Genomic DNA, 26,289 nt, shown 5'->3' with positions numbered 1-26,289 from the left:
CTGTTGGTTCATTGGCAAGAGGGACCCAAAGTAGCCAAGTGGTAGTCTCAGCTTCCAGTCGAACAGAACCACGATTGTGTTTTCTGATAGAAACAAAGACATCTAGACTGACAGGCTCCAAAATCATGCAGACAGGTGGTAAAAACTTCATTCGTTGTCATGAAGGGTAATAAGAGAAACTACTACCTCTTCTACCCCTTGGTTCCTTGATATCTAATTCTGGGCTATGGGAGAGACAGCACCATATGCCAATTTAGAGGATATACCATATTCTGGAGTCCCATAAATATTGCCACCCAGCTGTCACTACAACTGAATCATCAAAAAGCTATTCCATCATTCCACCAGGTTAGCTGCTTAAGGATGATAGTTGGACCAGAGCATTCCATGAGCATGGGTCCATGGTTGTATTTTTTATGCTGCAGTATGAGCTCTCTTTTCAGAAGCAGTGCCATTTGGAATACTAGGACATTAAATAAAGCACTCTGTGAGTCTGTAGATGATAGTTTTGGCAGAAGCACCTCAGGCAAGAAAGGCAAACCTATACACACAGTGTCTTTTCCACTCAGACCAAAATTCATATTTATTCTGCTTAGAGTTTGCTAAGCTTTTTCATTCTGTAAATTTATGTCTTTCAGCAAATGGGGAACATTTTACCCATTGTTTATTAACCATTTTCTCTGCCCCAAACTTTCCCGCTCTCCTGAGCCTCCAATTATATGTATTTTATACCTTTTGATTATTTTTCATCTGGTTCCTGAGGCTCTGTTAATTTTTCAATCTTTTCTCTCTCTCTCTCTCTCTTTTTTTTTCCAGATTGAACAGATACATAGATTGGATCCATAGTTCTATGGATATATCTTCAAGTTCATTTATTTTTTTAAAGATTTTATTTATTTATCTATTTGAGGGAGAGATAATGAGAGAGAGAGAGAGAGAGAGCACATGAAAGGGGGAGGGTCAGAAGGAGAAGCAGACTCCCTGCTGAGCAGGGAGCCCGATGCGGGACTCGATCCTGGGACTCCAGGATCATGACCTGAGCTGAAGGCAGTCGCCTAACCAACTGAGCCACCCAGGTGCCCGAAGTTCATTTACTCTTTATCATTTCCATTCTACTCTCAGGTACAATCAGTAAACTTTCAATTTCAGATATTGTGTTTTCCAGTTCTAGAATTTCTATTTGGCTCCTTAAAAAAAAATAATTTCTAGTCCTCTGTTTTCTTTTAAATCAACAAATGTCAATCAAAAGCTGCTTTAAAATCCAAGTCTGCTAATTTCAACATCTGTTTGGTTTCTATAGGTTGTTTTTTCTTTTGAAAATGAGTGGCATTTCCTTGGTTCTTCATATGTTGAGTAGTTTTCTTTTTATTATTATTATATCCTGGATATTATGAGGTTTATGTTGTGGAATTCTGGTTCTGTTATATTCTTTCACAGAGAATTGATTCACCTTTGCTTTCTTTGTTTTAGCATTTAATTAATTTGGTTGAACTCAAACTATAAATTCACCCTCAGTGCTCCCAGGTCCTGTTGTCATTCCTGTCTAGCTTTTTTTAATTGCACAGCAATAATAGGTTTAAGTGTGCATCTCTGCCCTACTGAACTATAAGTGTGTCAAAGATAGTAACCTGGTCTTTTCATCTTTGTGTCCTTTATATATAGCTTAATGTTGCACACGATGGACCTGCCATGATGATGAATGCAGAAATAAACTAATGAACCATGTAATTCAGGAAACATCCACCAAATGTTACTAAGAAGATTCAGGAACCAGGAGGGAAAATCTGAGAGGCTTGCATGCACATATCAATTTTCACCTTCCTATGCTTGGTGTAAATTTCAATTGTTAAACCACTACTAAGAATCATAGGCCCAATAGGTACATCTATTCTTCAATATTTGTATGCTCATCTATTATTTCCTACAGGGTACACATTGTAGCAAAATCCCACTACAATAAAGTAATTAAAACAGAAGATAGTGATTGTTCAATCATTACTTTAGCTGCATTTCTATAATGTGGGAATAATCTAAATGTATACATTTGAATCACAATTCAAGCCTATGTTATTCATTCATTCAATGGACACTTGAGTACCTGTGCTAGGTTCTAAGTTCCAGGAATATAAAAATTAATAAGCACAGCTCCTGTCCTGAAGGGGTGAGGGAAACACAGAGGTTAGACATTTAATTAGTTATCTGTAGATCCTACAAATATGTATCGAGCACCTATTTTGTTCTGGGAACTTGACTAGGGTCCAGGGACACAATAATGAGAAGATGGACAATTCTCTGCCCTCAGGGAACTCGGGGTTTCTCTGGAGGGCATTAACTCTAGGAGAGGTTTTCCAAGATTACAATCATTCAAGTACCACCCTCACATTTTGTTTTTGCTGTGGCCTATACTACATGTACTGCTAATTCATATTTTATTTGTCTCACTCTTCAAAAGCTTAAGCCAATTTAATATTAAAAGAAAGATTATATCACAGATTGGATAGGCTACTTATGCTTTTCAAATTCATATGAACACAAATGCATACTTATTAAAATGCAAATGGCTAAATGCAAAATACCAAGTATCACATGTCCTATGCTCTGGGGAACACTGCTTTAAGTCTGTTAAATGTTGTAAAAGAGACGTTTATAAAGTGCAAAAAGTGTAATGGGAATATAAAAGAGGCTATTAATCCTGCCTGTGTTTATAAGGAAGGCTTTGCAGAAAAGTCTCTTTGTGGGAAATGACAGTATCCCCTTTATCATTTTATCCTTGTGGTAGTCAAAATCATTCCCCTCCCCCAGCCCAATCCACATTCTAGTCTGAACTAATAAATATATTACATTACAAGGTGAAGGGGAATTAGGTTGCAGGTAGAATTGAAGGTGCTAATCAGCTAGCCTTAAGATAGCAAGAAATTAAGCTGGATGATCTGGATGCACCCAGTGAAATCACAAAGAACCTTAAAAGCAGAAGGGAGAGACAGAAGAAAGTCAGCATGATTTGATGTGACAAGGAGGTTAGCATTATTGTAGGCTATAAAGATGGAGGAAGGGGTCATGAGCCAAGGAAACATGTGGCCTCCAGAAGCTGGAAGAGGCGAGGAAATGGATTCTTACCTCCAGAAAGTCATATAGCCTTACCGATACTTTGATATTTGCCCAGTGAGACATGCATTGGGTTTCGAGCCAATAGAACTACGAGATAATTGACTTGTGTTGTTTTAAGCCACTAAATGTGTGATCATTTGTTATAGCAGCCATAGGAAGCTAATACAACCCTCAGGGCCAGATGCACCTTAGCCTTTGGCTAAAAATGAATCACACAGAATGGGGTCTCCCTTTTAAGTTCCCTAAAGGCAAGGACCTCATCTTTTTGTCTGTTGTAGGACTAGTGTTGGCAGTCAGTGACTATTTTGAGTGCATTGTAAGCTGGATGATCAAGAATGGGTAGAAGTTGGGGTGGTTGGGTGGCTCAGTCGGTTAAGCATCTGGCTTTTGATTTTGGCTCAGATCATGATCTCAGGGTCATGGGACTGAGCCCTTTGGTGGGCTCTGCGCTCATCGTGGAGTCTGCTTGAGATTCTCTCCCTCTTTCTGCCCCTCCCCCACTCACAAATATGCTCTCTCTCTCTCAAAAAAAAAAGAATGGGTAGAAATTTCATAGACATGCAAGTGGGTTGAGGAAGGGCTTTGAAGATGATGGAGCTGCTTGAGCAAAGACATGAATGTTTGTGGTGTGTTTAGAGAAAGAAATTATCTGTCAGAAGACAGCATGCTTAGGGAGAATGAGTGATAACAAATCCCGGGCAGTGGCAGGGGGCAGACCAGGAAGGGCCTCATGTGGCATAAAAGAGTTTGATTCAAGTCCTGAGACAACAGGTAGTCATGTCTCAATCTTGTGTGAGACATTAAGGGCCATATGGTCTTCCCCTCTCTCCAAGCTGGTATCTTCCAAAACATCTACTAGAATTTTGGGTTTTTAGAACCAGGATTCTTGCAATCCATGCAGCTGTTTTGGTACAAGGCTTGACCTTGTGGACTTGGGTTCTTGGGCAGGGGGTCAAGTGCTGCACATTAGGAATGGCCAGAGGAAGCCAACAGCCTGAAAAGCCAGGTGACTCTCAGGCTTCCTGGAACTTCCTCCCTGTAGGAGCCGATAAGCTGTCAAGGTTTCTGTCATAAACCCCACGCTCCATGTGTTTGCAATGTGGCCACAGAGATGCACATGGGATCGGGGGCTGGGGTGTGAGGGTTTAGTTCTGGAAGCATTGCTTCCTCTGTTTTCCCGTGCCTTTTTGAGAGCGCTTATTTTGCTTTCTTAAAGTTATGGTGTGGAATAAAGGGACAGTAATGAGTTCCAGATGCTTTTATTTTTCTCCTTCTATAATTGGAAACAAAAATATAGCATGGCTTTTAAATTGAAAGTGCCAGAGAGGAATGATGCTTTTAGCTCTGGGGTTTTAGCTGTGATTTAGAGCCCAGTGTGAGGCTGGGGCCGTCATCACTACACACCAGCTCACTCACACTGCTCCCTGCAGACCCAGCTCAAAGCTTTATCTCAGAACCTGAATGAGGTTCAACTGTGAGTCCTATTTTAAGAAACTCTAACACACGGAACTCAAACTTGCAAAGACGACAGATTTGGGCAGAGTGAACAGCCACGTATTCAAAGGATGATTGTTCTGCAGAAGACCACAATGCAAGCCTTTTAATTGGAACTCCCCCGGTGCACCTAAAGTTTCCGCACACACCATTAATTTCTGAGGAAGGGGACAAAGACCCTTCTAGCTAAAGTGTTCCAAGCGTGAAGTGCCAAGTGAAGATCAATTAAAAAATCAAGAGACCAGAATCTTGAAGTGTAAAGTGATCTGAGGAAGAAAGAATGCTTGAGGTACTATGGACTCATTCATACAAGAGCCAACTTTGCAGCAGAACTTGAAAGTCATCATGTGACCACCTGACTTAGAGTCATCCTTGGAATTGGATCAGCCTCCTTGAAAGTTAGATAAAGGGATCATCCTAACCATGCAGGAAGAAACACCTATTGTTAGACTCAAAGCTTTAGATGCCTTTTGGAGTCCTCTATTCTTCCCTTTGGTCAATCGCTGTTGCAAAATGGAATAGTAGGGAAAGCAGGATTCAGATTTAGACTGTGGGAAAGCAGTTGGCCTCCACCTACAAGACATAAGACCAGATTACACTCTCTCCAGGGAGATAATCTTTAACACAAAGCAGATCCCAGCCTCCAGTCTAACAGCAGGCCAGGAAGGGAAGATAAAGCTAAATGGCCACTCAATCTTTACATGATTTGCACAACACACTGGCAAAAATAGGAATTCTGGACCCCAGAGCTGAAATTTAAGACTGGCCTCTTGCCTTTTGTTCACGGCAAAACAAAAAGTTGAAGTTCTCTTTGATGCCAAGACTCTCAGGTCAGTCTTGATGAGCAACAGAGACTGTCTCCCTACTTCTCTTACTGCCTATTCTCCCATTTCCTTTTATATTTTCCTCTTGCACCCATGCAAGTAATTAATCCCCAAAGCCTTGAGCTGCCATCCATCAAGTACTCACTGTGTGCTAGCCACCTTACAGTGGTGCATGTCATTATCCATTATTACTCCCATTCTCCAAATTCTTGCTTTGATCAGCCAATTTCAAAGCCCAGAGACTTCCTTTATATTCTGTTCTTAAATCATGTGAAGCCAGTGATATGGGTCTAAAGAGATTAATCAGTGGTTCTTAACATTTTTGAAACTGTGACCAAGGCTGGAGCTTCACCCTTGACTTATTCAGAACCTCTGGGGTCTCAGCAACTGTGTCTTAAATCTGCTCCCTGTGATTTGGATGCATGGTGGGCTGGAGAACCAGTGCAAAAGCACCTTAGGTGATGTGGGGCTTAGGGGGTGATGTGGGGAGCTGACCCCTTTTCAGGGAGCCGTCTGCTCTGCTGTGGGCACTGAAGCCTGTCTGTGGCCCCTCATTGGGCCTAAGAAAATCAATAGGGGAGACCAAGGCAAAAGGCAGGTATTCTGACCCTAGTCTAGCTCTTTCCTGACCTTCTGAATTGGGCTGGGTGGTCCAGAGGGAACCTTGAGGTCCTACTTCTTCCCCTTCAATCCTAGAGCCAGCTTTCGGCCCCTTGCCTCTGTTTTCTACTCCTATTAGATCTGAACACCTGAGGGGGCCCTCCAAGAAGTCTTTCCCAGCCCCTATGAGAAACTTGCTAAGCCCTAATAATACAGAATTTAAACCATAGAAGAAGAGATGAGGAAACTTTAGAGTCACCACTCTTCCCATGGCAGGGGAGCCCATACCCAATATGTGGGGTATTCTCAGCTCATCTTCTTCCAAATGGCTTAGTCATCTTGTCTCCTCATCTTTCCACTTTGTTGGTGTCTCCATTGAGGATTGATTGACAGAGTCCATCCTCTCAGGGGCAAAGACTCCATGCTGATGTGATTTTCTGGGGTTGGGGGCTTCTTTGGGCTCTAACCCCCTAGCTCAGAAGCTGTCTGGGGGATTGCCAGAACTAAGCATCCAAACACAGACATGAACCTGCTCTTCCTCTATGGGTGAACTTACTTCAAGTCAAGGTCCCCTTAGAAGGATGTGGAATGTGTTAATTTTCTGAAGAATTACTTTATAGTCATGATTGTCTTCTTGGAATTTAGCTTTAGTAAATAATTTAAGACATGTTCTCATAACTGGTTATAAGGGTGTTCACTGCTGCATTATTTTTACTGATGAAACTTGGAAACAACTTAAATGTCCAGTAACAGAAGATTGGGTGACTGAATCATGCCACTCTAAAAATCATGGTGTATATTCCTGCTCTGGAACATGTAAAGTTACTTATTATATTTTAAATGCCAAAAGTAGGTTACAAAACAACATGGACACTATGATCTCATTTTTGCATCTGGAAAAATATATATCAAACTATTAATAATTACTATCTCTGGGTGGGGACTAAAGGTGGTTTTCATTTCCTCTTTCATTGTTTGTCTGTATTTTCTAATAATAATTATTATTATTAATAAAGAATGCATAGTACTTGGTTAATTGGAACAAACCTAATGTTGGTGTTGAGCAAGGGCAGGTATCTGAAAGTGGGGTAGAAACAAAAACATAGGCACCCTGGAGAACCCCCAAAGGCATAAAGGCCATGCTTCCATTTGCATCTCATCTCACACCAACTCTGCTTGCCAACCACTGTTGATGTCGACAGGCATTGCATGCATTACTTACCAACAAGGTCTCCATAGTTTTTCATTAGTTGGAAGAGAAAACAGATGGAATGAGACTCCATAGTGGCCACACTATTTCTGAGATTGCCTCTCATTTCTGATAAAACTAGGTTTGGAGACCATGGTTAGTTCTCTTAGCCAAGTGGGCTTGACAAGACCTCACCCCAGAATAAGGATACATCACAGCTCTCTCACTGGTGGCACACAGAATAGCTTTAGGTGTGCTCTGGATGTCCTGCTCCATGTGACTTTCAGCATCATGGAGCTCCCTGCTGTCAGGCAGAGATCTCCCAAAGACGGGATGGCCTGTGTTCTCCAGTAAAATACCCATCAGTCCCAACACCTCCCGGGACAGGGGGAATCAGGAGAATAGGCACCTAGAGTGTTACTCTAAGGTAAGGGTCTGCAAGCTACTCCCTGTGGGCAAAATCTGTCTCTCTGCCCATTTTTGTCAATGAGTTCTACTGGAATACAGCCACACACATGGTTTATATATTGTCTAAGGCTGTTGTCCTGCTCCAGCAGCATAGTTGAGGAGTAGTGACAGAAACTGCATGGCCCAGAAAGTCAAATATTGCTGACCTCTCTCCTGGAAAACCACAGGAGAGGGCAATGTGCCCCCTGTAACATTCTTGGCTACTCTGGAATGTACACTCTCTGGCTTCTCTCCTCTCTCTGGCTGTCCTGCTTGGCTTTTGTAACCGTCCTCGGTTATTAAAGTTCATCAAGGTTCACTCCTTGGCCCTCCTCTTCTCATTCTACATTCTCAAAAATCTTCTCGTGGATGTCTCAAGGGCCTTTCAAATCACACAAACCTTAGCCTAAGGGGACCAAATAATTTATTGGTTCAAACCAGGGCATTTTGGGGAATAACATTTCTGGACAAGACTCTGAGATAGTAGGCCTAAAGTGGATGGTCTTGGGGAAAATTGAAAAGTCAAATCATTTTAAATGAAAACACTAATTATTTTCTTTCCCCAAACCCAATCTCCTTCAAGAGCTTCCAGTGGCTCTGGCATCACCATTGTGCTCAGGATACAAACAAGAAGCCCAAGATGTATCCTTTACATCACCCCCTCCCTCACCAACCACCTCCACTCCATCACCAAGTTGACTTTCTGCATCTCTTGGGAATCCACTCACTTCTCCTGTCTCAGCTGCTAGGTCCCAGTCCAAACCACCACCATTTCTGGCCTTGTCTTCTCAAGAGCCTCCTCGCTGGCCTGGCCCCGCCCATCTCCTTTCCACCTGGCAGCCAGACTGATCCCTGTGAAACCTCAGTCCGATTGGACCACCCCTCTGCATAAAACATGTGGTCCCCATGCCTTTAGGACAGAGACATAAATTCTTACTCTTGGACTCCAGGGTCAGCCTGGGCAGTCTTCTCTCCCTGCCCTGCCACGAGTACCCTTCTTCCCTTCTGCTCTTTGGGAATGCTTGATTGTGTTCTGCAACTTCCTGCTTCTGGGTCTTCCTGCAGACCATTCCCTATAACTTCTCCTACTGCAGTCCAAGTCTTTCTAGGTCTCACTCCCTCAGTGTCCACACGGCGTCGTTACTGTGTCATCACCTGTCACTGTGCACTGTACTCTGCAGACTGTAATGATGGCCTTGTGGTTCTTTGCTTACTGACCATGTCTCCCACCATAAGGTGCCTGAGGATGGGGTTCATAGCTCTGCTCACCATCACATCTCAGCACCTAGCTCATTGTCAGCACATAGTAGACACTCAGTAAATATCTACTGAAACGATGATGAGACAGGAAAAACAGCCTCTGTGATAGCAGAGTTTGGGGGTTTCAGTTTAGCCGGGATGGGAACGGTGCTGGTTGTCTGTGGCTTCTGTAACGAATGACCATAAATGTGGCTGCTTACAACAACAGAAATTTCTTTTGTACAGTTCTGGAGGCCAGGAATCTAAAACCAAGATATCAGCTTAGCCACATTCCCCATGTGGGGTCCAGGAGAGAAGCTCTTCCACCTTTGGCAGCTGTGGGCGTCCCTTGGCTGGTGGCCACATCACTCCAATCTCTGCTTCCGCCTCCACACCACCTTCTCCGCCTGGGTGTCAAATGCCCCTCCTTATTCAAGTGTCCTCTGAGAACACTTGTGATGGCATTGAGGGCCCATTCATAGGATCTCCTTATCTCAAAATCCTCAACTTCATCACATCTACAAAGACGCTTTGTCTCAATAAGGTCACACTGACAGCTTCCAGGGATTAGGATGTGGACACATCTCTTGGGGTTGGTGGGAGGTCGTTTCAATGTACCATAGGAACATATGACTAGATTTGGCCCAACAGGGGGAAAGATCTGTCATTTAGGATGAGAATCTCTGCAAACCAGGAGACAGAATAGATTCAGTGGTGGTGGGTGAGAAACATCCCTACGATGCTTTCACTGGAGCCAAAACAGACATTATTGTTGTCCCCTTGCCCATTCTTGCCTTCTCTGCCCACAAACAAAGACCACTTCCCCAGGCAGAGGGCTTGGGTAAGATCCAGCTCTTCCTGAGCTGTTGAGATTCATGCCTGACAAGTCAGTGGAAAGAAGCCATAACCAAAGACTCACATTTGCTGCACAATATTGGGCAAGAAGCTTCATCTCCGATAGCCTCAATCATAAGTCAAGTTATCTTTTTCCGGGGAGTGACTGGATGTTTTTCTGTCATATCTCATGTGTCTTGGGATAATAGTGTTAACACAAAGCAACATTATATTTGCCAAGTTAGTTCCTTGCAAGGACTGAATCTTACTCTTAGAGCTACTTCTAGCTGTGAACTCTCTAGCTGCCTGTAAAAACCACAACAGAAATCCAGCCCAGACGTTTCAGTCACCACACACCTGTGTCTTTTCGACTTTTCAGGAGGTGTTCTCCTCCAACTTTTCCTTTTAGTGTCAACCAGAGCCGTCAGCGGTTCTCCGCTGCCCTGGGAAACGGCCCTTTATGGCTAGGGCAGCAGAATGTCTTTTCAAAAGGCATGACCAATAAAAGTATACAAACATAGGGGCCTGGCCAGAAATAAATACTACTGTAATTTTTAGAAGTCTGGGTTATTTCATTTTTAGGTAATGAGTCTAGTTCAATTTCTATAAACCCAGTTGTCCTTTTGTGGTCTAACTTCAACTGAGCATTTTGTGCTTCTAGGCAGCCTTCTGAAATGGCAAGGCCTGCTAGTTGTGCTATTTATGAGGGAGATTGGGGTGAGGTTCCATTTTTGGCAGAGGGTAAAAATAAAGAATTTTCTTCTGAGTGGGCCCCTCTCAGAATCCAGCCCAGCCGCTCGGTCTACACTGGGCACACGTGTGCAGCATATGTCAGACTTGCCTCTGAAGAGAGTATGAATCACTCTGCCTGGCGCTGCTCTGAGGAGCTTTAAATCATGCTGTTCCTACAACATGGAAAGCAGCGTTTGATTTTCTGGGAGGGAGGTTTTGTAACTCTTTTTGCAATAAAATATGAACAGTCAGTACCCGCTGTGAGGACTTTAGAGAAAACAAACTAAAAGATCACCATTGGATGACCTCCCTGCCACAGGGAGCTCCCAGACACCTTTCCTGTGGGTGTCAGCATGGTGGCAGCCTTGTAGAGGGCAAGGTCATTCCCCCAATCAACAAACATTTCTGGAAGCCCCTGATGTGCACTGGGGTTGTGTGGGAAACAGAGTTGGGTGTACATAGAGTGTGTTTGCTTTTAATGAAGTGAGTCACTCTCAGCTCCTCCAAAATCACAATCCCAGCAGCAAACCGGTTCATAATGACCAAGTTCAAGTAACAAGTTCAAGTTCAAGCAAGGTTGTTTTAGCCATTGCATGCATGGTTGTCCCTCCCTCCCTCTCTGTTGCCAGTGAAGAGGGTTGACCTTGTCTGGGTTACACTTTGGGGAGATTTGGGGGGTTTGGAGAGATTCTAGGAAGTTAGACTGAATCGAACTCAGTATCTGCTGGGACACCTCTCCTCTAGGACTTCCAAGTTTGGGCTCAAAGCCACTCAATCCCCTGGGGTGACCCTGGCAGGGGTTATAATCTGCCAAGGTCCCAGTGGATCCCCAAGGTGCCAAAGCTCTAACCTGCTGTAAAGGTCCAAGGGTGTTCTTGGGGGCGGGGCTCAAGGCCAGAAGGAACACAAGTGGGTCCACCTGACAAGAGCCCAAAATAAGAGGCAGGAGGCCTCTGATGATGCTTTGTGGCCTGAAATGTATGAGGGGGACAGAGTGACATGCACTCGAGAGCCCAGACCAGGCTGGAGGGCAGACAAGTGCTGGTGAGGCTGAGGGATGAGAAAGGGTTGAGAAGGTAGGAGAAGCAGAGGAGGGGAGGAGGTGGGCTAGGAGGGAGAAAGGAGAGAGTCTTCCTGCTTTTATAGAAGAATTCCACTCCTCGACAAGAGGAATGGTGTGTGCAGACAGGGACTGGATGTACTGAAGAGATGCCTGCTCTGTGGAGCCTTGGGGAGAGAAGGAAGCCTGGTTGGGACAGACACCAAGTAAGTGAGGAAGAGCTAGGGGACGACTTACCTCCACCATGGGAACCCTGTGGATACTGGGGGATGTGAAGACAGTGGGAAGGGAGGCTCAAGGGGACACACTAATGGAAACATCAACCCTCAACTCCAACATCTGCTGCTGTGCTAAAGGGACCATTCTACTCCCCAGAGATTTTAACTCGCTAGGCCATTCTGATCCACTGTGGCCTCTGCCACAGTCCTCACTCTAGCTCATGCACACACATGAGTCATTTCATGAAAAAGTCGATAACTGAAGTGCTCTGTCTTTGGAACGGGTAACTCAGAGGCCCAGGCTGTGAGCTGTGAGTAAGAAGATGGAGCTCCCTTCTCAGAGGGGCTGGCTCTGCACCCATGGTACCCTCAAATCCCTGCCAGGTCCCACATCTGTGTAGCCACTTTGTGTTTCTCAGCTCCACCCAGAAAGGCTTCGTCCCTCAGGCTTACATGGAATTTTCTGGAACATAGCACACAGATTGACAAAACTTAAGGAGCTGTTTCTCCAAGCACAGACCTAGATGGATCCAGTGCCAGCTTCTCTGCTTTTTCTAGTCAGGCATATGTTGAGTCTGATTAGCATTCAAGCTGCCTTCCCTGCGACAGCTCCCAGCATGGCAGCCCTCCAACTAGACCCATCCTCTCCCTCTTCGTTGCTGGAACCTGCAGATGCTGTCTCAAGGAAGGTACAAGCAGGCTTGGGGTCAGGGGGAAGCCTCCTCTCTGCCTGTGGCTTGGGGCGCCCTAAGAGGTGTTTCTGGCCTGGGCTCTTTGCTCTCTTTAAGACATCCATGCTGCTATCCGACCAGATGGGCCAGCTGTGAATTTGGGGGAGACAGGAGAAGAGCCTGCAATGGATCTCCCAGTGAAACGCTGCCTGTGTTTGCACACAGCCTCGCCTAAAGACGCCTACATCTGTTTAAGACAGGAAGCAGTTAATTCTCTTTACTGACAAGCAATGAAATATCAAAATAGAAGGAAAAGAAAAGCAATGCAAGTACCAGGCACATACCATCTCTTCTTACTCCACTTGGATTGTTAGGGCCCAGCTCACATGGTCTGTTCTTAGCTGTTGTTAAACAAATGCCCACTGTTGATTTCGTGTTAGTTTTGTTACATGAAAAAGTTCGGAGCACCCCAGTCTGCCTCTTCCATGGCAGCCAGTCTCGGAAGAGCCTAGAATAATCTTTCTCTTGAAGCAAATCCTTCCCTGAGGAAACCCAGTGTATTACAGCAAGGAGCCCAGACTTGGGAGTCAGACAGATGTAGGCATGAATCTTAGTTCAGCTCTGTGTCCTTCGGCAAGTGATTTAATCTCTCTGAGCCTCAGCTTACTTATCTGTGCATGGTTGAACCTAACTCTATCACCTACTTGTTGTGTGACCTTGCACTAGTCACTTAATCTCTCTGGGTCTTAGCGTTCTTTTATATGGGATAAACATTGGTATCTATCTTGGGGTTGTTGCTAGTATTAACTGAATTACTCTATGTAAAGTGATTAGCACAGTGCCTGGCACATAGTAAGCATGATGGGACAGTTTGCTGTTAGGATCACAATGAGTTGCTATGGGGACTGAAAGGGATGATCTGTGTCAAGCACCTGGCACATGGTAGGTATGTGCCCAACGCATCCCTCCCCCCAGCCTTCCCAGCATCCTCAGCTTCTCTCTGATTCTCACCTATGAACACATTCTCAGGTGCCTTTCCAGGGCAGGCCCCAGACCCTGGTCTTTCTCTTAGCTGACCTGCTCTATGATTTTGCACTGCCCTAAGCTGTGTGTCTGCGCCAACCCCAACATCTCCTGTCAGGTTATTCTAGTTATTCTCTTCGGGCAGAAGATGAACAGATGACTAAGCATTCCTCTTATAGAAACCAGTCCTACTCTTCAGTGCAAATAATATTCAGCAAGAAAATTCACCCCAAAAATAGTATGGCAGATTAAATATGGCTATAAATTCTTTGCAGCTCAAGGAATGGAGTCTTACTTGCCCACCCCTCCAAAATGGGCTGGCCTTGTGACTTTCTCTGACTAATAGATGTGGTGAAAGTGACTTCCCAAACCAGAACACTGCCTTGAGGATGTCACAGAAGGAAGCTGGTCTAACCTACTGGAAGATGAGGGGCCACGGGATAAACAGAGGGGCCCTGGATGAAGCTGGTACCAACTGCTTCTGGTAAATCCCTCACCACTCCTACGGTCTCCGTCTCTAACTCTCACTAGCGCCACAGAATGTAGAAGTTCAACATAATTCTTCAGGGGCATTTCTTTTGCAGAAGATATTCAATTCCATATACCTATTTTGAGGTCTTGAAGGAGTGTTGGTTGCCAGGGATGGGGATGAGATGCAGGTCTTGGTATTAGAAGAGTTAATTCAGGATTACTGAGCACTGTGGAGCATCAGTGGTGAAGGACACACCCTGAATGGAAAATGTTCCTTGTTAAATTGAAGATGGTGCTGGGAGTGGAGACAAACAGCCACATTTTATTATTAGGGTGAGTGAAATGTTCTCTGAGTTGCTCCATCTCTGTAATTCCAGTGTGACTGAATTCTGCACAGGTGTTAAAGACTTCGGAGTCCATGAAAAATGGACATCAGAGCAAAGCTGCGTCTGGAGTTGCAGTCAGCATTCAACTGTTCTTGTTTTTGACAAGGACTCTGTGAACATGGAGTCCAGAACCCAGGGTAGAAAGGAAAAGCACCACCCTCTGAACAAAGCAAGTCTTTCTCTAGGCCAGGAGGAATTATGTATTTAAAGAAAACAAGAATACAATGGTGGCATGTAGTTATTAAAAACCTGGTTTTTGGTGTCAAAGAGATCTAAATTCAAATTCTGCTTTTGTCACTTACTAGCTAGCTGTAGCAGTTATATACTGCTGTGTAACAAACCACCCCAATTCTTAGTAGCTTAAAATGACAACCATGTATTTGTTCAGAATTCCACAGTTTGGATTGGGGTCAAGTGGGAAGCTCTTCAGCTGGCCTTTGTGAGGGGCTGCAGTGAGGCCTCACTGGTCCCAGATGTCCTCACCACCATGCCTGGGGGCTCAACAAGAATGTCTGGCATGATTGGAACCACTGGGTGTCTCTCACCATGTGCTATTTCTTCCATCTGGTCTCATCCTCAAGGAGGCTAGACAAAATGCCTTCACACAGTAGAGAGACTATTCCAAAAAGGGTAACTCCAATGCACAAGTCATTATCAAACCTTTGCTTGCATCACCTGTGCTGATGTGCAAGGCAAGTAACATGGTCAAGCTCAGAGTTAATATGGGGTAGGGGAGGATTATACAAGAATGTGAATCTTGGGAGGTAGAATTCATTGGGGAATTAATACAAAAATCTCCACACTAGTGACCATGACCAAATTCCTAATCTCTCTGAACCTTGGTTTTCTGACTTGTAAAATGGGGAGAATAATCTAAGTATTAATTGGAAATAGGCTGAGTTCATGTAACAAAAACCCCCAATAAGTATGTTGTGAATGATCCAGGGGGTTATATTTTTCTCATGCAACATGATATCTGGGGTAGGCAGTTTTGGCAGTGTTAGCTCAGAGACTAAATTATGTCAGGGTCTAGGTGTCTACAATTCTCTTGGCTTTTCCCTTGTGGTAGGAAGGTGGCTGCAACAGCTCCAATCCTTTCAATGCCTTTCTAGTAGGCAGGAATGAGTAGCGGAAGGCATGCACTGGCTGGGTCACCCTCTCTCTGAAAGAGCTTTCCCAGAGCTCTACCCACTCACATCTCATTGACCAGGACTGTGTCATATCGCCATCCCTAACTGCAAAGGAAGTTAAGAAATGTCACTTTTTGTCTGTAATTCTTCTTTTTGGTGGGGTCTTTGCCCGGTTTTGGAATCAACGTAATGCTGGCCTCATAGAAAGAGTTTGGAAGTTTTCCTTCCATTTCAATTTTTTGAAACAGCTTCAGAAGAATAGGTATTAATTCTTTAAATGTTTGGTAGAATTCCCCTGGGAAGCCATCTGGCACTGGACTCCTGTTTGTTGGGAGATTTTTGATAACTGCTTCAGTTTCCTTAGTGGAAATTGGTCTGTTCAGGTTTTCTATTTCTTCCTGGTTCAGTTTTGGTAGTTGATACGTCTCTAGCATCCATTTCTTCCAGATTGTCTAATTTGTTGGCATATAGTTGCTCATAATATCTTCTTATAATTGTTTGTATTTCTTTGGTGTTGGTTGCAATCTCTCCTCTTTCATTCATGATTTTATTTATTTGGGTCCTTTCTCTTTTCTTTTTGGTAGGTCTGGCCAGGGGTTTATCAATCTTATTAATTCTTTCAAAGGACCAGCTCCTAGTTTCGTTGATCTGTTCTCCTATTCTTTTGGTTTCTATCTCATCAATTTCTGCTCTAATCTATTATTTCTCTTCTCCTGCTGGGTTTAGGCTTTACTTGCTGGTCTTTCTCCAGTTCCTTCAGGTGTAAGTTTAGGTTGTGGATTTGAGACCTTTCTTGTTTCTTGAGAAAGGCTTGTATTGCTATATACTTCCCTCTTAGGACTGCCGTTGCTGCATCCCAAAGGTTTTGAACAGTTGTGTTTTCATTTTCATTTGTGTCCATGAATTTTTTTAATTCTTCTTTAATTTTCTGGTTGACCCATTCATTCTTTAGTAGGAGCTCTTTAGCCTTCATGTATTTGAGTTCTTTCCAAATTTCCTCTTGTGATTGAGTTCAAGTTTCAAAGCATTGTAGTCTGAAAGTATGCAGGGAATGATCCCAATCTTCTGGTACCGGTTGAGACCTCATTTGTGACCCAGTATGTGATCTATTCTGGAGAATGTTCCATGTGCATTCGAGAAGAATGTGTATTCTGTTGCTTTAGGATGGAATGCTCTGAATATATCTGTGAAGTCCATCTGGTCCAGTGTGTCATTCAAAGCCCTTGTTTCCTTATTGATCTTCTGCTTAGATGATCTGTCCATTGCAGTGAGTGGAGTGTTAAAATCAGCTACTATTATTGTATTTTTATCAATGTGTTTCTTTAATTTTGTTATTAATTGGTTTATATAATTGACTGCTCCCATGTTAGGGGCATATGGATACAAAAATTCTCACTAAGATACTAGTCAATAGGATATGACTGTACATTGAAAGGATTATTCACCACGACCAAATGGGATTTATTCCTGGACTGCAAGGTTGTTCAACATCTGCAAATCAATCAGTGTGATACACTACATTAAGTAAAAGAAAGGACAAAAACCATATGATTCTCTCAATAGATGCAGAAAAGGCACTTAACAAAGTACAACATCCTGTCTTGATTAAAACTCTTCACAGTGTAGGGATAGAGAGAACACACCTCAATATCATAAAATCCATATATGAAAAGTCCAGAGCAAATATCATTCTCAATTTTTCCCCTAAGGTCAGGAACATGCAGGGATGTCCACTCTCACCACTGTTGTTCAACATAGTACTAGAAGTCCTAATTTCAGCAATCAGACAACAAAAAGAAATAAAAGGCATCCAAACTGGCAAAGAAGAAGTCAAACTCTCGTTCTTCGCAGACGACGTGATATTCTATGTGGAAAACCCAAAAGACTCCACCCTAAAGTTGCTAGAACTCATACAGGATTCAGCAAAGTGGCAGGATATAAAATCAATGCACAGAAATCAGTTGCATTTCTATACACTAACAATGACACAGAAGAAAGAGAAATTAAGGAAGCAATCCATTTACAATTGCACCAAAAACCATTAATACTTAGAAATAAACCTAACCAGAGGCAAAAGATCTGTACTCAGGAAACTATAGAACACTCATGAAAGAAATTGAGGAAGACACAAAGAAATGGAAAAACATTCCATGCTCATGGATTGGAAGAACAAATACTCTTAAAATGTCTATGCTACGTAGAGCAATCTACACATTCAATGCAATCCCTATCAAAATACCATCAATTTTTTTTTTCACAGAGCTGGAACAAATAATCCTAAAATGTGTATGGAGCCAGAAAAGACCCTGAATAGCCAAAGGAATGTTAAAAAAGAAAACCAAACCTGGTGGCATCACAGTTCAGGACTTCAAGCTATATTACAAAGCTGTACTCATCAAGGCAGTATGGTACTGGCACAAAAACAGACACAGAGATCAATGGAACAGAATAAAGAACCCAGAAATGGACCCTCAACTCTATGGGCAATTAATCATTGACAAAGCTGGAAAGAATATCCAATGGAAAAAAGACAGTCTCTTCAACAAATGGTGTTGGGAAAATTGGACAGCCACATGCAAAAGAATGAAACTGGGCCATTTTTTTACACCATACACGAAAATAGACTCAAAATGGATGAAAGGTCTCAATGTGAGACAGGAATCCATCAAAATCCTAGAGGAGAACATAGGCAGCAATCTCTATGACCTTGACTGCAGCAACTTCTTGCTAGACATGTCTCCAAACGCAAGGGAAACAAAGGCAAAAATGAGCTATTGGGACTTCATCAAGATAACAAGCTTTTGCACAGCAAAGGAAAGAGTTGACAAAACCAAAAGACAACCTACAGAATGCGAGAAGATATTTACAAATGACATATCAGATAAAGGGCTAGTATCCAAGATCTATAAAGAACTTATCAAACTCAACAACTATAGAACAAATAATCCCATCAAGAAATGGGCAGAAGACATGAACAGACATTTCTGCAAAGAAGACATCCAAATGGCCAACAGATACATGAAAAAATGCTGAATATCACTCATCATCAGGGGAATACAAATCAAAACCACAATGAGATACCACCTCACACCAGTTAGAATGGCTAAAATTAACAAGATAGGAAATGACAGATGTTGGAGAGGATGTGGAGAAAGGGGAACCCTCTTACACTACTGGTGGGAATGCAAACCCTGGTGCATCCACTCTGGAAAACAGTATGGAGCATCCTCAAAAAGTTGAAAATAAAGCTACCCTACAACCCAGCAAATTGCACTACTAGGTATTTACTCCAAAGATACAAATATAGTGATCCAAAGGGACACCTGCACCCCAGTGTTTATAGCAGTAATGTCCACAATAGCCAAACTATGGAAAGAGCCCAGATGTCCATCAACAGATGAATGGATAAAGAAGATGTATAGAATACTATTCAGTCATAAAAAGAAAGAAAGAAAGAAAGAAAGAAAGAAAGAAAGAAAGAAAGAAAGAAAGAAAGAAAGAAAGAAAGAAAGAAAGAAAGATCTTGCCATTTGCAATGATGTGGATGGAAATTGAGGGTATTATGCTAACTGAAATAAGTCAATCAGAGAAAGACAGTTATCATAGGATCTCACTCATATGTGGAATTTAAGAAACAAAACAGAGGATCATAGGGGAATAGAGGAAAAAATAAAACAAGACGAAACCAGAGAAGGAGACAAACTATAAGAGACTCTTAATCATAGGAAACAAACTGAGGGTTGCTGGGTGGGGAGGGGAGTAGGGAGATGCGATAACTGGGTGATGGAGAATAGGAGGACATGTTGATGTGATGAGCACTGGGAATTATATAAGACTGATGAATCACTGAACTCTGCCTCTGAAACCAATAATACATTAATACATTATATGTTAATTAATTGAATTTAAATTTAAAAAATTGAAAAAATGTCACTTTTAAAGCTGGGTACAGAACCCAAATAAAGTTCTATTAGTAACAATAGAAAAGGAGAGTATGTATTGCGTAGGCTGCTAGAAGTAGTTGCCAGTCCTCACCCCTACCTCACAAGGTTGCCTTCCACATAGTAGGTGCTCATTGAACAGTGACTAGTGTTCTTTTTCTGATTTACCTGACAGCTTCTGAACCTAGCTGGTGCATCTGTTGCCCTACCATATCTGTTCCTCAAAGAGGGGCAAAAGAGGGAGCTCTGAGTTATCCCATGACTCTTACCTTCCCACTGTCCCCATGATTCCTGTGGCAGTTAGTGATAGTACCTAACCACCCCAAAACTCAGGAGGATAAAACAATGAACACTGTCATTGCTCACCAGTCCACAGGTAGGCTGGATGGTTCTCTGGTCTCAGCTGGGCTCGCTCATCAACCTGAGGTTAGCTGTGGGTCAGGGAGGTGGCTGTGCTGAGCTTGGCTGGGTGTCCTCACAGGGGTCATGGGTCAGAGCTGCAAAGGGACACTGGAAGAACAGGATACAGGTAGAGGTGAAGAATTGCAGCCATTTTGTAATCAGTTCATCCCTGGTTGAGGGATGCTATAAAGCCCTGATGTCATGGTAGGACCCAAGATACTCTGTTTACTTGTGAATTACACTTCCTTGGTCCTGCTATTTCTCTCACCAGAACTTCCTTAGATCCTCTGTTTTTTGCAGAAACATTCATGGACTAGCTTTTATTTTCACTCGCCCAGTCTTCTTGCTGTCCTCCCCTGATATCCAGAGAACACCAGGATGTTGGACGATTAGAGTGTTTCCGCCCAGGAGCATCTCATAGCTCCTTCCTCTGGCCCACACCCACTTGAATCAGGGCACTGTCATGTCCCATCAGCTGGCTCTTCCCTTCCAGGCTCAACCTCTGTGAGGCACGGGCAGTCCCCCAGCTGAACAGCTAAGGGCATTGGGGCAAAGCCCCCAAGGCTCCCAATAGTTTTTATCCTACAAGCTCCCATTTCATACTAAAGATACTTTCTCCGCTGGATCTTTCTTTTTTAAAAAAATGTTTTCTTTTAAATTTAATTAGCAAACATATAGTACATCGTTACTTTCAGATGTAGTGTTCAATGATTCAACAGTTGCATATAACACCCAGTGCTCATCATATCATGTGCCCTCCTTAATGCCCATCACCCAGTTACCCCATCTCCCACCCACCTCCCCTTCCTCAGCAGTGAAATAAGTCAACCAGAGAGAGACAATTATCATATGGTTTCACTCATATGAGGAATATAAGGAATAGTGCAGAAGATCATAGGGGAAGGGAGGGAAAACTGAATGGGAAGAAAACAGAGAGAGAGAGACAAACCATGAGAGGCTCCTGACTCTGGAGCTTTCTTAACAAGCCCAACACCCAGGAGCTCTCAGCCGGGTCAGCTCTCTAGGGCTGCATCCCTTCAGACACACCTCAAAGTGTTACCTTCCTTCTTACCACAGGTGTGAAGGGCTTAGGAGCACAGACCCTGGAGTCAGGTGACCTGGGTCCTTGACCTGGCTCATCTATCACTTGCTTCCTGTGTGATTTGGGGCCAATTAATTCCTTCTTTGTACTTGGGAACAGTGATAGCCTGCCTGGTGGGTTATCAGGAGGGTTCATCATGCTCCCAGAACCGTGCCTGGCACACAGCGATACACGGACAAGGCTGTCCCTGTCCCTTTGCCACTATTCTCTTTTTTTTTGGTCCTGTTCACCCTACACTTTCATTAGGCAGCATTAATCCCGGCTGCTGCTTTAATTATTTCCTTTTACACTCATCCCATCCTCCCCCTTCATTTATTCAAACCCTGCCTGTGTGCCTTCCATATATTACTCACAGTGTTAGACACAGGGGACAAAAAAAATCAGTTGGCTGTGGTCTTTGTCTTCATGAAGACAGCCCATTAAACAAAGTCTTTAAAAACCCCACCAGCAAGGAAGTACAACAAAGTATGACAAGAGCTTTGGTAAGGGTGGTTGGATGCTATCGGAGCCCAGAGTGCAAGAACGGTAACTTTTTTAGTGTTCTGAAATGCTGTTACAACAAATTATGCTGGGGTAACTAGGCCATTACCTGTGGCTTACAAATATTTTGGCTACACTTCACTTGGATTTTGACTGTAACTGGATTTGACTTGTCTTTAGTGGCTCCATTTTCTCCGGGTTGAAAAAGAGGTCACATCTTTTAGGAATGAGACTTGACAGCCAGTTGCAGTACTTCTCTGTGAACTGCTTATAGAAAGGGGGGACCATCATGTGGCACTGGGTATAACTCCCTTTGATAGAGCCAAATTACAGTCACAGAGGTTTTTTAAAAAATTAATCTGGATTTCTACGAGAGAAACACATGGCGCTGGTTTAAAAAGGTAAATAGTATTAAAAAGCCTCTCAAAAACAGCAGTCCCCTCCACCCTTGCTGGTTCTTCCTCCCCCGAGGTGAACACGCCCAAATCTTTTGAGGTGTTTCTTTTGGGATTTACCTCTGTGTGTCTAAATAACATCTGCATACTGCAATTTCTTGATTTCTCTTGGTTGGATGTTTGTGTATCCCAGGATCGTATAGTATAGTATTGGTGTTTATACCCCGACACTCACACTTCCTCTGCTTCCCCAGCCAACTGACTTGTCTCTGTATCAATGTTTGGTCAAATTAGTATGCAGGGTTTGTGTTATTTTGGCCATGTAAATATCAATCGCAGCTGAACCATAGAGCCGACCAGGATTACTTTTTCTTTCCCATACCTAGCATTAATAATTGTCTCATTTAAAACATTTGCTCAATTTTCTGTGTACTTACCATTAATTGGTAATGTTGCCTCTACTGGAGCTGAAATTTCTGTGAATAACAGCACATCAAGTACCATTTTTATCTTAGGTATGTCTCTTCTGGACAATTTCTGGACCTGCCTCCAGAAAGACCCCAGACTGCAATTTTATCACCTCTCTTTATCCTCATCATAGGATTTTCCTTCATGACCATCCCGGGGGTTTCTTTAACTCTTGCCCATTTTGGATCCTTTACTTCCTTGATTTCATATCATTTTTTCCCCAAAAGTTTACTTCCTTGTTTTGATGGAGCATCTTAGTAAATGAAGTTCATGAATATCTAAAAATAACTCCATTCTACATCCACACTTGACTGCTAGTAGCTGGTGTGATGGTTAAGTTTATGCATCAACTTGACTGGGCTAAAAAGGATGCCCACATGGCGAGTAAAACATTATTTTTGCGTGTGTCGATGAGGGTGTTTCTGGAAGAGATGAGCATTTGATTCAGTGGACCGTGTAAAGACCGACACTCACTGGTGTAAGCAGGCCCAAATAGAAGAAACAATGAAAGAAAGGAGTCACGCTTCAAGAAAGTCAAGCTTTCTTGAGCTGGGAAGTCCATTTTCTCCTGCCCTTGGTCATCAGAGCTCCTGGCTCAGACCTTTGAATTCTGGAATTATACCAATGGTTCTCTGGTTCTCAGTCCTTCAGCCTCAGACTGAATTGTATCACTGGCTTCCCTGGTTGTTCAGCTTGCAGGCAGCCCACTGTGGGACTTTTAGGCTTCCAAAACCATGTGAGCCAATTGCTATAACAAATCTGCTCTTATCTATATCCACACCTAGAGCTATAGCTAACTTATATCTATATCTCTGATTGGTTCTGTTTTTCTGGATAATTCTAACACAGCTGCATATAAAATTTTAGTTTAAAAATAATTTCACTCATAGTTTGAGAAACATTTTTCCATTGTTTTCCAGATTCCATTATTACTTTTGATAATTCTGATACCACTCTGATTCCAAAGCCTCTATATGTGGCCTATTTTTTTTCCTCCCTGCAATTTTAGGATATTTTCCTATGCCAGCTCTTCTAAAGTCATACAATGGTTTGCCTTGATGGGGGTCTTGTTTTCATTCTTTGTACAGGAAACTCAAGTTAGCCCTTTTGATCTGGAGACAAATGCCTTTAGTTTTGGAAATTTTTCCTGTAGTTGTTCTTTAATAAAATCTTTCCCTCTATACTCTCTTTTCTCTCTTTCTAGAAGTCCTGTCATGCAATGTTGGCATTCTTTGACTCATAGATTGTAATTGTCTTAGCTTCTCTTTCCAACTTTACCTTTTTTGTCTTTCTGGGTGATATTTTCAATATTATCCTTTAATGCTTCAATTTATTTTCTTTTCCATTGATTTTTAAAAATAACTGTTCTCCAGGCACCAGGTGGTTCAGTAATTTAAGAGTCCAATTCTTGATTTCAGATCAGGTCTTGATCTCAGGGTCATGAGTTCAAGCCCTGTGTTGGGCTCCATGCTGGACGTGGAGCCTACTTTTAAAAAAATAACATCACTAGGAGGGGGAAAAGATGGCAGAGGAGTAGGGGGTCCTATTCCAACTGTCTCTGGAATTGAGCTGGATATCTACCAGACCACTCTGAACACCGACAGAATCAGCCTGAGATGTAAGAAGATAGATCTGGATCTCTACAAACAGAATATCGCAGGCGGTTGGTTTCAAGGTATGAAGCGGGGAGCCGTGATTCCACGGGCACATATCCAAAGATAAATGGAAGGGGGAGGGAGCCAAGCCATCGGGATCCTACATCGCTGGTGAGTAATAGCCTCCCGCGCTGGGGACTGGGCACAGACTTGCAGACCAGTAGCAGCAGGGAAAGGACTTTAGGGCAGCCCCCCAGACTGAAACCCGGAGCAGTGGGGCCGCGAGTGAACTGGGGGTGGCTGGGGGGCTTTAGAAGCACAAAGTGCAAAGACATGCCCCTACCTGGAGGTGAGGACTGGGAGCACCACGGAGGGGCGCACAACCCAGGATGCTGCAGTTTATAGCAGCACAGACAGAAATGGAGATAGTGTGGTCTGGAGAGCTCACTGAAGAAGAGGCTGCAATCTCTCTGCTCTGAGGCAGAGGGTTGGAAACAGTCTCTTCTGCTCTGACTCTCGGAAGAGATGCAGAAAGCCACCAGGGAAAGCCGCCAGAGAACAAAAGCCCCCCAAAACCAGTTTTCACTGAGCCCATCCCCCCCCACAGGGGGCAGGGCAACTCTGCCCAAACAGAGTTGCCTGAGTAACAGCACGGCAGGCCCCCTCCCCCAGAAGAAAGGCTGGGAAAACAAGAGGCCAACAACCTTAAGGTCCTTATAAAGCAGGTGCATCTTGCTTGGGTTGTGGTCAATAATTTGGACTCTGTACATTCCCTCAACCACCCCTTAACAGAATGAGTAGGAGGAGGAACCCTCAAATAGGAAAGACTCAGAGACTGTGACTTCTGCCACAGATTTACAAATGGATACAGATATAACCAAGATGTCGGAAATGGAATTCAGGGTACCAGTTGTGAAGACAATAGCTAGAAAGGAGAAGTTGATTAATGGCAACATAGAATCTCTAAGGGCAGAAATGAAAGCTGAATGGGCAGAATTTAAAAATGTTATCAATGAGATCCAATCTAATCATCTAGATAATCTAACAGCTAGGGTAAGCAAGGCAGAAGAATGAATTAGTGATCTAAAAGACCAATTGATAGAAAAGAAGGAAAAAGAGGGGAAAAACAATTCAAAATCCATGAAAATAGTATCAGAGAAATAAGTGACACCATGAAACTTTCCAATGTCAGAACTATTGGGTCCCTGAAGAGGTGGAGAGAGAGAGAGGACTAGAAGATATATTTGAGCAAATCATAGCTGAGAACTTCCCTAATCTGGGGAATGAAACATTCATGTCCTAGAGGCAGAGAGGACCCCTCCCAAGATCAGGGAAAACAGGCCAACACCCTGGCATGTAATAGTAAAACTTGCAAATCTTAGAACCAAGGAAACAATTTTTTTTTAAATTTTTTATTGTTATGTTAATCACCATACATTACATCATTAGTTCTTGATGTAGTGATCCATGATTCGTTGTTTGTGCGTGACACCCAGTGCTCCACGCAGAACGTGCCCTCCTTAATACCCATCACCAGGCTAACCCATCCCCCCACCCCCCTCCCCTCTAGAACCCTCAGTTTGTTTTTCAGAGTCCATCGTCTCTCATGGTTCATCTCCCCCTCCGACTTACTCCCCTTCATTCTTCCCCTCCTGCCATCTTCTTCTTTTTCTTTTTTCCTAACATCTTGCATTATTTATTTCAGAAGTACAGATCTGTGATTCAACAGTCTTGCACAATTCACAGCGCTCACCATAGCACATACCCTACCCAATGTCTATCACCCAGCCACCCCATCCTGCCCACCCCCCACCACTCAGCAACCCTCAGTTTGTTTCCTGGGATTAAGAATTCCTCATATCAGTGAGGTCATATGATACATGTCTTTCTCAGATTGACTTATTTCACTCAGCATAACACCCTCCAGTCCCATCCACGTCGCTGCAAATGACAAGATCTCATTCCTTTTGATGGCTGCATAATATTCCATTGTGTATATATACCACATCTTCTTTATCCATTCATCTGTCGATGGACATCTTGGCTCTTTCCACAGTTTGGCTATTGTGGACATTGCTCCCAAGGAAACACTCTTAAGGGCAGTTAGGGGGAAGAGATTCCCTACGTACAGAGGGAGGAACATCAGAATAACGTCAGACCGATCCACAGAGACCTGGCAAGCCAGAAAGGGCTGGCAAGACATATTCAGCATACTAAATGAGAAGAACATGCAGCCAAGAATACTTTATCCAGCAAGGCTGTCATTCAGAATGGATGGAGCGATGCAGAGCTTCCAAGACCAGCAGAAACTGAAAGAATATGTGACCACTAAGCTAGCCCTGCAAGAAATGTTAAGGGGGGTTCTATAAAAGGAGAAAGCCCCCAAGAGTGATATAGAACAGAAGTTTACAGAGACAATCTATAGAAACAAGGTCTTCACAGGCAACACGATGACAATAAATTCATATCTTTCAATAATC

The sequence above is a fragment of the Zalophus californianus genome, chromosome 1 (assembly GCF_009762305.2).
Source record: "Zalophus californianus isolate mZalCal1 chromosome 1, mZalCal1.pri.v2, whole genome shotgun sequence".
In the NCBI taxonomy this organism is placed as follows: Eukaryota; Metazoa; Chordata; class Mammalia; order Carnivora; family Otariidae; genus Zalophus; species Zalophus californianus.
Note: the sequence above shows the minus strand (reverse complement) of the source record.